Raw genomic sequence first — 14,243 nt, forward strand, 5'->3', positions numbered from 1 at the left:
CACACATGAGCACGACTTCATAATAAAAGAATATAAGATTGATGAATGCACAAAAGATGTAATTACACTCATTATTGAAACGTTACTTTATGTGTGTGTGTGAGAAAGATTGTTTTTATATTTAGGAATATAAAAATGAGTTATTTTCATTAGACTGAATTCTGAGAGATGTACATCCAAAACGGCCACCTTTACATTCCCTCCTGTTGGGAATTTCGAAGAATTGCATAAAACAAAGACTATTGCATGAACAAACTTCCTCTCCTCCAAGGAATGTCTTTTTCTGGAAAAACAGAGGATAAAACAAAAAACAGACAAAAACATACGAACAAAAATTTGGACAACTAAAACGAACAAAAAGTAGCCTTATTTTTAGTGTGGTTCATTTTTATCAAAAATGAAGACATATCTCTAGTTAAGCAATCGTTAACTATAAGGTCATTGATGGAGACCGCGAGAGTTAAAATAAACAGAATAAAAAGAACCCCAAAATCCTTTTCGAAACTGTAGCATCACTAGTTAGGCAAGAGGCTAGAATACGATTGCATGGTGCCAATTTATCAAAAAATTGTATGCATAAACAAACATTTTTCATTAAGAAAAATATTGAATTTTAAATTCTAGCAAATATGACAACCGGCATCGATAAAATCTGTGGATGTCTTACCATAGGAATAAAAACTAAAATCAAAAACATTAAAATATCGCCTGTTACCATGATTGCTCCTTTATTAAGTTTGAGACCTAGTGTTGAAACGCATCAGAAAAACCTTTGAGTAATAAGATGTATTTTCTTGTAAATACCTTGTCATAATACTACGTTCATTACATGATCTGATTCATGTGAAAAAAACCTTTTTTTCTCTAGTTATCTTAATTGTCAAAAGTTTTTTGACCTAGCAAGTATTTGTTAAACAGAGAATAAACAAAAATTTCAATCAAAGAATCAAACAACTAATCAGTGTTAATTTTGATTAACACAGTAACTATGTTTATAGTTGTGGAGTCCGATGTGTAAGTATGTGAGACTTGTGGAATATCTGGCTATTATCAATGAAATTGTGTGATGTGTGAGAGCTGATACCAATGTAAAAAGGCAGTGTTTAAAGTCTTGATTTCAACAAAACAATAGCAGAAATTGGTACTTTTATGACCACCAGGTTTTTAGATATCATTGTGGAGTCCGATACCTATTCTTTCGGGAGAATAGATTAGGACATTCCTGGCACGGGCGTGATGATGTTGGAAATTCATGTGGCGGCGATGCTTGTAGATGAGGTGAGACCAACCATTTGTCCACATTGGACCACACCTCTTTTCGGATCTGGCGAGCTAACTTCTTCCCTGAGATGACAACGGCCTCTTGCCTCGAGGCGGACATGTGTTCGAGACACAGCTGATAGCAAGAGTGCTGGCACACTCCCCAGAGAGTCCTGACTGCTGCCCTTGTGAAGAAAAGTTAAGTTTGAAGCTCCCTGGGCTGACAGAACTACGTCATCTGGTCAGCAGGGGTCACTATCTCCTGTGTGGATGAGAGAAGCATAAATAAGTACCGTGGAAATAGATATTTAGGGAAAGCTATAGATGGAAAAAAAGGATTGTTAGAGGGACTTAAAAAATATTTTTTAATAGTTTATGCTAACCATATTTTATTCCCCCCTGTTGAGACACTTCTTGTGGCTCAATTTAACTTAAAAAACAACTAATTCATTTATAGATTCGTATATTTTCTTAAGTTATGTTTATATTTATTATAAGTCAAAGCAAAAACCCCACTATAAGTTGCCATATCCATTTTGAGCATTATATCCCAAAACTCCAACTCGAAGATAAACGATTTTTTTTTTTAATTGTTAGTTCTAAATCTCAAATTTTGATTTTTCACTAAATCCAGTCACTGTATCAGTTTAACCATTATTCTTGTCAGAATCATTCACCCTGATTTGAGTGATTGAGTGTTTTCTCTTTTGTGGATTGATCATATTCGAAAAAATTCTGTATGCACTTTTTATTAGCATTTTCTTTTGATTTTCAATGTGTTATCTTGCTGTTGGCCATCCCCCTCGAGGCAGATGACCAGGGTAGATTATTAAATCATCAACTTAACCAAAAAAAAAAACGTTTTTATTGTTATGATTTACTCTTTGTAAAAATATTAACCTATGTATTATCTTTTCAGTAAGTAAATTTGTTCAAAATAACAGTATTTTGCAAAGAAAGCAGGTAATTCACGCTCAAAGTGAATGTTTTTGCCAAAAATGAAAAGTACCATCCAAAAATGTTTTCAATGTGGGCGATAATCTAATAGTGAATGGTTATTCTAATTGATTGTTAATCAATTTGATTTTAATTTTGTTATATTATAACATTTCTTTTGTGTAATATTTTTCTATCTGTCCAAATTTCGTAATTTGAATTTCAAAAAACAGTTATATGGAGAGCTTATTCAGAGGACAATTTTTCATCAATTGCGGACAAAACTAGGTTTTAACTCTTATTTTAATGAATATCTCAAAACTTCCCCCCTGAGTTAAAACTTAAGTTCACTATTTATGAATAAAAGTGAAATAAGATAGCATTTATAATTTTGCAAGATAAATTTATCAATCTTCCTCGCGTACATATACACTTTGTTTTAACAAGACTATATAACTTCAAACAGACGTATTATTGAATGTTGTTGTGTTTCAGTCTTTGATTTGCTTATTCCACATTACATTCACCATTTGAATGTTGCTTTTGGCCCATCAAAAGTACTTTTTCAAAATGTGTCCATGTCAAACACGAAATGACTTTATTGTCTTTTTTGTCAGTTCCACTGACAACAAGTCTAGGAATCTCCTGTTAGCTGTCTGGAAAGCAGCTGGGATGTGCTCCATCACCCCGTGATCTCGTTGTTGATGAGCGCAGCTGGAATGTTCTCCATCACCCCCTTGGCCTTGCTGTTGATAAGCGGCGCAGACAATGGATGAATAATGTCTTTGTTAATTTCTCAACTGAGTTCCCCATCACAGCAAATAACATTTTGTCCATGACCTCTTTTTGACAGGTTGATACGCCCTTCGGAGAGTGCATTGACTTTAAAAAAAAAAAAAAAAAAAAAAAAAAAAAAAAAACAACGCACATAATAAATAGGGGGAGGTGTTTAGACATCAAGTAAAATTTGTGTGATAGGCTTCCATCTTTTCTCAAATTGGTCAAGTTTCAGTTGAAGTTTTGCAGTGATTTTTTCCATAATGTACATTTGCTTTAATTTGTCTCTCCATTGTTTTATGTCAGGAGGTTGTGGTTTCAGCCAGGACACTGTGATCATTTTCTTTGCTACCAGAAGCATTACCCTTAGTATATATTTCTGTTGACCAGATAGTAATTCTTCTGGCAAAATTCCTATTACGTAAGCCTTTGGGTCCAACCGCAACTCCCAGCCCGTGATTAATTTTATTTCTCTCTGGATACTTCTCCAAAAATTTAATATTACAGGGCAATTCCAGAAAATATGCGTAAAGTCACCGACCCCCCCACAGTTACGCCAGCATAGATTTGAGGTATTTTTATATTTTGAAGTGATAGAGGGTGTATAGAAGAATCGCATTTTTACTTTCCATTCAAACTCCCTCCATGTCGGGCTGTTGGTTATTTTGTGTCCCTCTTTCAATGTTTTTTCCCATTCGTTGTCTTTTATCGCTACATTAGTTTCTTGTTCCCATTTTTCCTTAACTGCCATGTCCTCATTACTGAGATCCATTCTCAGGGCTTTATATAGTTTTGATATAACCCCCTTTATTGATTGTCCTTTTGTATACGATATTAATAATTCCTCTACCTTAGTTGGCTCCTTACATATTTTCCCCCATTCCTCGTGTTTCTGGAGGTAATGCCTTAGTTGCAAATATTTGTAAAAATCATTTCTGGGTAGGTCAAACTCTTGTTGGAGTTGTTCGAATGATTTCATTGCCTGTGCTTCCAATACTTGGGTAATCAACATCAGTCCTTTTTGGGCCCATTTTTGAAACCCTACCTCCATACCCCCAGGTTTAAAGTCTGGATTTTTCGCTATTTTGGTAGCCCTATTCACAGATCTTGATATTTTTAATTTTTTTTGTATTGTTGACCAAGTTTTAATAGTTCCCTTAATCCATTCATTCTGGATTTTTAATTTCTTCCACCTCGTGACTGATATGTATGGTAACGATTCCACCAGCATATTTGGACAAGATCGTTGCTCCATGTCCACCCATATCGCATCTTTGTCTGTAGTAATCCACAAGATGAGTGCTTTAATTTGAGCTGCCCAATAGTAATATTTAATATTGGGTAGGTCTAGGCCCCCCTTTTCTTTAGGAGCTAACAGGGTTTTGTATTTTATTCTAGGTTTCTTGTTTTGCCAAAGGAATTTTGCTATTAACTTATTTAACATTTTAAATGTGGATGCCGGGATCAGAATTGGAAGGGATTGAAACAGAAATAATAGTCTTGGTAATATGTTCATTCTGATTGTTTCTATCCTGCCGATAAGACTTAAGGGCAAAATTTCCCATTTTTCCAAATCTTTCCTTATTTCTTTTATCAACATTCCATAATTTGCATCAAACAGCTGTGTGGAATGTGGTGTAATGGTCACCCCCAAATATTTAAACCCTTTATTTGTCCATTTAAAATCAAACCTTTCAATCACATCTGTTGGACATTTTCCCGATATCATCATTGCTATTGATTTGCTCTCATTATTTGAATACCCAGCTACTTTTCCATATATTTTAAGGCTCTCCAACAGTGGTGGTATTGATAACGAAGGTTCCTTCAGCATTACCAACAGGTCGTCTGCAAACAATGATATTTTATGTTCTGTTCCTCCTTCATCCAATATCCCCCTTATTTGCTCATTTTGTCTAATTGATTCTGCGAGTGGTTCTATGCTTATTGCAAACAAGAGTGGGCTTAAGCAATCCCCTTGCCGGACTCCTCTTTTGATTTCAAAGAAATCTGAACAGTGACCATTTACTCGAAGACGAGATTTCGGATTTTTATAGATAATTTTCACCCATTCAACAAATATTGGAGGGAAGCCAAAAGCTATAAGTGATTGATGTAAGAAGCTCCATTTCACCCTATCGAAAGCTTTTTGTGCATCCAAGCTCAGTAACATCGAGGGTTGGGTCTTAGATTTTGTGCTCGTAATTATGTTTAGTATCCTCCTAATATTGTTTGCACCCTGCCTTCCCGGAATAAACCCTGTTTGATCATTTCTAATTAATTTCGCTTTAAATTTCTGCATTCTTTTTGCCAGTATGCTTGTAAGAATTTTTAGATCATTACAAAGTAAACTAACTGGTCTATAGCTTTCACACAATATTGGGTCTTTTCCTTCTTTGTGCAGGACTGTTATGATGGCTTCCGACCATGATTTGGCGGGATCTCCTTTTGTTAGAGCATAGTTAAATACTTTCTGCAGTACTGGTGTTAATTCTTCCTTAAAGCTTTTGTAGAACACCCCCGGGAATCCATCCGTTCCTGGTGATTTATTTATTTTTAAGTTATTTATTGTATCTTGTATTTCCTGTTTTGTAATGGGGCGAATAATTTCTAATGTATCCCCCCCTGTTAGTGTTGGTAAATGTAGTTTTCCTAAAAAGTTTTGTGCCGTGTAGTTATCTAAGTCATTTTCTGAGTCCTTGTATAATTCTTTATAATAATCTGCAAATGCTTCTGCTATACCTTTGGGTTTTACTAAACTTTGTTTAGAGATAGGATGTTTTATTTGTGATATAATTCTATCTGTTTGGGCCTTTTTAAGTTGGAAGGCTAGCAGTCGACTGGCTCTATTGCCCATTTCATAGTATCTCTGGTTCACAAAGCGCAGAGCCCCTTCTGCTTTATTTGTCAAAAGTTCATCTAATTTGCTTCTGGTTGTTTTTAATACCTGTAATCTGGATTCATTTGGTGTTTTTTTATGTTCTTCTTCTAGTTCCTTAATCTTATCCTCCAATTCCTTCTGATTCTTTAAGCGTATTCGTTTCAGCCGGGACGATATTTCTATTAATTTCCCCCTTATTACAGCTTTCCCTCCTTCCCATAATATTGTTGGAGAAACCTCATTGTTGTCATTGATTTGGAAATATTCTTTTATACACCGTTTTATTTCCTGTACTACGTTTTTATCTGAGAGGAGAGATACATTCATCCTCCAATACCTAAAATGGGGTTCATTGTCTAAACTTAATTTCAAAGTAATTGGAGAATGGTCACTTATAGTAATATTCTCTATACCACACTCTACTACTGTATGCATATGTTGTCTTGAAATGTAAAAGTAATCAATTCTCGAGTAGCTGCCATGCGGGTTTGAATAGAAAGTATAGTCTTTAGTTTGGGGATTCTTCTCTCTCCATGGATCTATCAATCCCAATTCTTTAGTTATGTTATTTAACATCCTCGACGTCTTTGTATTTGTTCCGTGTACTGAAGGATACTTGTCCACTTTGCAATTCTGTACAGTGTTAAAGTCACCTCCTATAAGTAACATTCCCTTCGCACAGTTGGTTATTACTTTAGCTAATACTTGAAAAAAAGTCCCCTTTTCCTCAACTGGTGCATAAACATTCATTATTGATATTTCCCAACCGGCCATTGACCCTATAATCATTATATATCGCCCCAGATTGTCCTTCACTTCTTTTTCGACTTTAAACGCCACCCCTTTTCCAAGTAAAATTGCTACTCCCCTCCTTTTACCATAGGATGCGTAGAACACCTGGTTCACCCATTCTCTTTTTAGCTTCTTATGTTCAATTTCGGTCAAATGTGTCTCTTGTAATAAGGCTATTGAGCTCTGCAATGTCTTGAGTTGATTCAATATCTTTTTTCTCTTGATGGGGTGGTTTAGCCCATGTACATTATATGAAACAATATTTAGATTGCTCATGCTTTGTATTGAGTCTCACTGATTTTTGAAGCATACAGAAACACTACATTAATTACTAACACCTCCATTGACAAAACAAACCAAATTACTAACAAACATATTGACAAGCACACATAATTTCCCACCAAAATGAAAAAAAACACACCCAAAAAACAAAAACCCATGTCTTCCAAGAGTCCAATTGGAGAGTTGTGGCTACCCTCCTGGAAATATGCACTCAGTGCGTGAACAACTTTTGTACCGTCGTCCATAGTTATAACTAACTAAATATTTTAAAGTAGCTCTATGCCAATATATATACATACATTGTTTTAATTCAAAGATAACAATTTTACTTGGTATTTAACTTACTTCTAACTTATTGAATTTATAATAGAAAGGGCATATATGGTCCTTACTCTTTCTCCCCAAATCCGAATATGGCTTCGTTTTGCTCCATAGGAGCTTGTAAGTCACCTTCTATGATGGGGGTGTTCCCTTGTCTTCCTCTCGATTCCGGTCACTGTGGTCCAAATGTTCTTTGACAACATCTTTTGCAGTGTCTCCGTGTTGTCCTCTTCCACTTCGATCCCCATTTCTTTTAGCAATGTTGCTGCCTCCATCAGTGTAGAGAATGTTCTTATTCCTGAGTCCAAAAACATCTTCAGCTGGGCGGGATATGGTGATTGTGCCTTTACGTTCTTTTCCTTTAACTTTTTGATAACGTCCCTTACTTGTTTCCTCTTTTTTTGGATTTCTGTGGTGTAATCTTGGTTGAAGTAAACGGTCTTGCCTTCGTACGTTGTCTTCTGCTTCCATGCTTCTTTCATGACGGATTCTTTCACTACATAGTCGGTGAAACGTACGATAATTGCCCGTGGCAGTGCTTTACCTTGAAACGTGTTCCCCAGTGAGCGGTGTGCCCTCTCAATGCGCACATCCATATGCTCGGTTGTCGGAATGTTCGATTTAATAAAGTTTGTTATGAAGCCGATTGTGTCTTTTCTCTCGGCACCCTCGGGAATCCCATGTATCCTAATGTTGTTCCGTCGTGATCTCGACTCCAAGTCCTCACACTTTGTTGCTAGTTTGGTGGTTTGTTGGAGCAAGGAGACTGTTAATTGCTCTAGTTTTGACGTTCGCTCTTCCGTGTTAGCATGTAGCTCCTCCATGCTTTCCACCCTCCGCTCCAGCAACACAGTGCGCTCCAGAAGTTCTTCGATGCTCTTTTCCAGTCTTGTCATCGCAATCTTGCTATCCCTTGCTGCTTCAGTGTGTTCTTGCCGTAATTTACGGATTTCGTGGAGGATGGCCGAGTCACGTCCCTCGTCGACCGATGCCATTCCTTCTGCTCCCTCGATCTTTTTCTCCTTAGCGCCCTTTTCCTCGACAAGTTTCCCCTTCTTGACCATGTTTTGTTGAATAATTTGTCTTTAATATGAGTCACAATTTATACCTTTTCTGTCTTTCTCCAAGTATTACATTACTCTTTAGTGATTTTTGTCAGAGCTACTTTCCTTGCTGCCGTCTACCTCATTGCGCCACCGGAAGTCCGTGAGTAAAATGTTTATCTTTGTATGCCCTGCAATTGGCTTGCAACCAGTTCAGGGTGTGCCCTATCCACTGTTCGATGATCGCTGGGATGGACTCCAGCACTCCCGCTACCCCACTGAGGACAAGCGGTGCAGCTGATGAGATGCGATATACCTATCATGTTAATGGTTCATACCGGTCGCATATGAACACAATACATTTTCTGGTTCTCACCTGTAACGCCCTTAGTGTTGACATACTCCTTTAATATAATCAAAATTGGTAAATTACTCACCGTTGTTCATCCCATGTAATATCTTCATCATCGTTATTAGTGCTACCTTTCCTCATCGTTCCATCTCCCATTTCCTCCTCGGTGGGCCATGGGGGGTTGTTGGGTCCAAATGAGAAAAGAACCAAATTTCTAAAACTTATAAAACACAGTTAGTGCAACACTTTTCTGTAAAATCAAACTTTACCTTTCCTCCTTTGTAGTATTTTGACGATAGTTCCCTAGTAATATTTCTGTAGTCTATAATATTTCTTATTGTGGCAACGAAATAGTGTAGTGTTTGTATAGTATTACTATAGTATTTTTGTAGTAGAATTTATATTATTGTAATACTTTGCCATCTCATTTCTTGTTCTTTTTTGGTGAACTGCAAATGAATGGCTGGATTAAACCCCATAAGGTTTAATTCTGACCCAATTGTGGAAAAATGTAATAATAATCATAATAATAATGCATTTTATTTAAAAGCGCCTTTCAGGCCACCCAAGGACACTGTACAGACAATAAAAAAGTACAATTTAATAAAAGTTGTAAGCAAAGTAATAAATAAAAACAAGACATAAAATCATAAAAACATAGGAAACGGAGAAGCTATGTGTTGTAGGCAGTCCTGAACAGGTGTGTTTTTAGATGGGACTTAAAAGTGGAGAGAGGTGTGCAGTTTTGGAGGTCCGGAGGAAGATTGTTCCAAAGCTTTGGAGCAGCGCGACTGAAGGCTCTGGCTCCCATGGTGCTCAGGTGGGCAGGGGGCACTGACAGTCGGAGGGAGGACGAGGATCTAAGGGAGCGAGTGGGGACGTGCACCTGGAGAAGGTCGGACAGGTAAGGAGGGGCCATGTTGTGAATGGCCATATATGTATATAGGATCAGTTTGTAGCTGATGCGATGTTGAACAGGAAGCCAGTGTAGCTGTTGGAGAACGGGGGTGTTGTGCTGCTGGGAAGATGTTTTTGTGATGATGCGAGCAGAGGCGTTTTGAACCAGCTGAATTTTTTGGAGGGACTTTTGAGGAAGGCCGAAGAGGAGCGCATTGCAGTAGTCAAGGCGGGATGTGACAAGACTGTGGACGAGAATAGCAGTGGTGCGGGGGGTGAGGGAAGGGCGGAGTCTGGTAATATTGCGGAGGTGGAAGAAGCAGTGCGGGTGATGGTGTTGATATGTGAGTGGAAGGTAAGCATGCTGTCCAGGATGACACCCAGACTCTTGACCTGGGGGGAGGGGGACACTAAGGAGCTGTCGATGTTGAGAGAGAAATTGTTTACTTTGGATAAAGTGGATTTGGTGCCAAGAAGGAAGAATTCAGTTTTATTGGAATTTAATTTAAGAAAGTTTGTTGTGAACCATGTTTTGAGTTCGGAAAGGCAAGAGGTGAGGGAGGGAGGTGGGAGTATGGAGTTTGGTTTGCAGGAGAGGTAGAGTTGGGTGTCATCAGCAAAGCAGTGAAAGTGGATATTAAATTTGCAGAGGATATGACCAAGAGGCAAAAGGTAGATGATGAAGAGAAGAGGACCTAAGACAGATCCCTGGGGTACACCTGTGGTGACTAGGGAGGGCTTTGAGGTGAAGGATTTCAGCTGGACAAACTGAGTGCGGCCAGTGAGGTAGGAATGGAACCAACTGAGGGGAGTATGGGTGAGACCAATGGAGGAGAGTCTATTGAGGAGGATAGGGTGAGAGATTGTGTCGAAGGCGGCGCTCAAGTCTAGGAGGATGAGGATGGAGACTAAACCGGAGTCAGATGCTATGAGGAGATCATTTACAATACGGATTAGGGCAGTCTCTGTGCTGTGGCGGGGGCGGAAACCAGACTGAAAGGGTTCATAGAGAGAGTGGAGGGACAGGTGGGAGTGGAGTTGAGCAGCAACAGTTTTTTCAAGGATTTTCGAAATAAATGGAAGGTTGGAGATGGGGCGGAGGTTGTCAAAGTTGTTGGGGTCAGCACCATGTTTTTTCAGTGTAGGGGTAACAGCAGCGGTTTTGAAAAGTGATGGGACAATACCAGAAGAGAGTGAGGAGTGGATAATGGCAGATATGAGAGGAAGCAGGGAAGGGAGGCAGGATTTAACAAGGGATGAAGGGAGGGGATCGAGCTGGCAAGTGGTGGGCTTGGATTTGAGTATGAGGTTGGATAATTCAGAAGTTGTGGGTGGAGCAAAACTGGAGAAGAAGTGACAAGGAGAAGGAAATTCAGAAGGGGAGGGAGCAGACAGGTTTTGATGGAGTTGGTGATGAATCTTAAGGATTTTGTGATTGAAGTACTCCATTATGGAGTTGCAGGTTGTTGTGGAGTACAGGTGGAGGGGGAGAGAATTTGGTGGCTGGAGGATTTTGTTCATGACAGAGAAGAGAGTTCTTGAATTTACCTCGTTGGAAAGGATGAGGCAGGAGTAGTAGCTGGATTTGGTTTGTGCAATTTGGTCCTTGTATTTAGCAGTATGGGTAATGTACATGTCCTTATGGATGGTGAGGCCGGTTTTCTTATAGAGTTGCTCGAGTTGGCGGTGCTTTGATTTCATTGACCTAAGAGCGGGTGTAAACCAGGGGGCAGATGTGGAGAATGAGGCAGTCCTGGTCTTCAGGGGGGCAAGATAATTTAGAATATTTGTGAGGCAGGCATTGTAGTGAGCGGTGAGGTCATCCGGGCTTGAAAGAGCGTTTGGGGCGGGGAACGGTCAATAATGGAGCAGAGGGTGTCAATGTTGATATTTTTGTAATGTATTTGATTAATTTGTTACCAACGGTGCTCAGCATCTTTTTATATAATACAATTTTTATGTATTGTGTGGTATGTATCTTCTAATTCTAAAGCAAAACAATATGTTATGTCTATGTTTGTTTGCCTTCAATTAGATATTCATCCTTTTAATAATTCTCTTTTATTTTTATAGCTTATCTATAAAAATACTGTTATATGTTTTGCACAATGCTGACAACTTTTTTGCACGACGATGACTATTTTTCACCAAATGCATATTACAAAAACCTTAACTGTATATAACATCTTACATGCAAATATTTTTGTGTAAATATTATATTAATTATAACTGTAACCTCATCTTCTCTGTTCCTTTACCTCACTTTGAAGATGGAGTGTCATGCCAAATTTCATTGTCAGTCACAATATGTTAACCCATTTTTTAACTATGTCAGTTAAGGTATATTATATTCTATTATAAATGGTCTGCATTCATATAGTGCTTTTCAAGACCATGAGGAACTCCAAAAACACTATATAATGTGTTGTTTTTCGTACTTAGCCAATTTTCAACGAATTATTTTTATTTAATAAACGTTTCCCTTTATTTCTTCCTTGTATGCTTCTTTTTCTTCTCCTTACTGATTTACTTTCTTCTACTAACTCTCATCTTTTTGTATTTGTAACTTCCCTACCTGCTTTGCCAACAATTCATTCTCAACATAACAGATTAATGGGAAATTGACGTATAACCATCTCACTTAAATTTAGGTGGTTTTTTTTTTTCAAACCAATTAAATCTACTATTTTAGTTTCACCTATTTAATGTGAAAATGACGTGTATTGATCTACAACGAGTCATTTTACTTATTTGTATTACACTCAATGAATTTTTCCTCCATATTCATCGAAAAGAAAGTATTTATTTGCTCTTTTACAATAATTTTGTATAAAAATACATTTATCTCAAATTAATCTATTCCAATTCGCTCAATTGGATTTTTCCTCCTCTTTACAGTCCTTAATTTTCCAATTTTGAACTGTAAATCGGAATATTTTTATATTTTTTGTTATTATTTTATCTTTTCTTGGTGTTACTATGGCATTAACTTAATTTAACGCATCTAAAATAACTCAGACATAATTTTTCTAAACTTTTCACTCCTGAATTTATCGTTTTACAATTGAAAAACAAAAAAAAAATTTGGACCGGAAAAAAATATTTTGGGGAATTCCATAGGCCCATTATGTTGCGCACCATTCGTGTGAAACGCAATATTCGTATTGTCTTGGATGCCCTTTTTTGCACCCGAACCGTCACAAACTAATTTGGTTTGAGTGTTAAAATAAATTGTATCTTCTTAGATGCTCCGTTCTCACAAAGTCTATCTGGATTCGTCACAAACTAATCTAGTTTGAGTTTTTCCCAAACTAATTTCGTATTAAGATACTTATTTTCTTGGATGCTATTGTCGACACTATTTCATGCCCTCTGTGGAAAAGCTTAATTTATCTTATTGTAAAAATGGCTTCATCTTAAAATTATTCCAAATTTATATTTTAATAAATGTATTTTACCTGAGCAAGTACACCAGTCTGGTCCGAATGTAGCCCGCTTTTAGTTGACTCCAAAGCATTAGGATGCTAACCTCGGTCGCTAACCATGTGCTCCCATGTGCTACCAATTTTTTCATCCGAATCCTTTTGCATCGGCAAAAAACGTTGTACACCCGGAAGTCTCGGCACCAATTGTCAAAGATAGTCATTATTAAGACTCTTTGGTGGCTGTATTTACACAGATAAAATACATATATTGTTAAAAACTACATCGTGATAGCAGCTGCAAAGTACTCACGAGGCTTCATGTTGGTTGAAAAAGGGAAGCCCAAAACGGTGGGCGTGGTTTATTATACGTCAGTGAAAACAGGACACACATGAGCACGACTTCACAATAAAAGAATATAAGATTGATAAACGCACAAAACATGTAATTACACTCATTATTGAAACGTTACTTTATGTGTGAGTGTGAGAAAGATTGTTTTTATATTTAGGAATATAAAAACGACTTATTTTCATTAGACTGAATTCTGAGAGATGTACATCCAAAACGGCCAACTTTACAGGCCGTTAGAAAAATTACATAAATAATATCACTGAATAAGCCGCAGGGTTGAAAGTTTGGGGAAAAAGTAGCGGCTTATAGTTCAGAATTTATGGTATTACTGTTTTTTCAGTTAAGATTTATGTTAGACTTCTTTGGGACCAGGATAACATTGAAAATGTCATCCAGACTGGGTAGTGAACACCCCATGATTTTCTAGGCTGTGTTAATAACTCTCTGTAAGTTTGGGGATCTAAGGCAACAGTCCTTAGATACTTAGCTAGACTTTTTTGGGGTAAAGCTTGTTTTTTTAGAGTCAGGATTAGACTTTGTGGTTAAGATGAAAAATGTCCTTCAGAATGCGTTGAGAACAGCTGATGATTTTTTTGGGCTGTGGTGATCTCTTCTTTGCTGCCGTGTATGGACGCCTTCCTTTAGGATTACAATGTGATTTTTCAATAAAGGTTTTAGTTGGACTTTTTTGGGGGTTAGAATAAGATTTTGAATGAGAGCAGCTGATGAGACTCTCTGTAAGGTTCTACTGACTATTTCCGTAGTTGACCCATTTTTAGGGTAAAACCTTGGTTTTGAAATCAAAGTTTGAGTTGGACTTTGTTTAGGGCAGGGATAAGGTTTAATATGTCATCCAGACTGGGCAGGAAGCAGCCAAGGATTTCCTGTGCTGCGTTATTTACTTTTCCTCTCTCTTGCCATGGCT

At 37.6% G+C, this 14,243-nt stretch overlaps 1 protein-coding gene across 8 annotated transcripts in view; it reads left to right on the forward strand.

Annotated features, from left to right (window-relative positions):
- The window catches only part of rnf220b (ring finger protein 220b), a 108,300-nt gene that overhangs the window by 56,569 nt on the left and 37,488 nt on the right, over positions 1-14,243 (forward strand). The gene's annotated exons all lie outside the window — the stretch shown is intronic.

The sequence above is a fragment of the Urocampus carinirostris genome, chromosome 12 (genome assembly GCF_059441175.1).
Source record: "Urocampus carinirostris isolate Australia breed hairy pipefish chromosome 12, RoL_Ucar_1.0, whole genome shotgun sequence".
NCBI classification, from domain to species: domain Eukaryota; kingdom Metazoa; phylum Chordata; class Actinopteri; order Syngnathiformes; family Syngnathidae; genus Urocampus; species Urocampus carinirostris.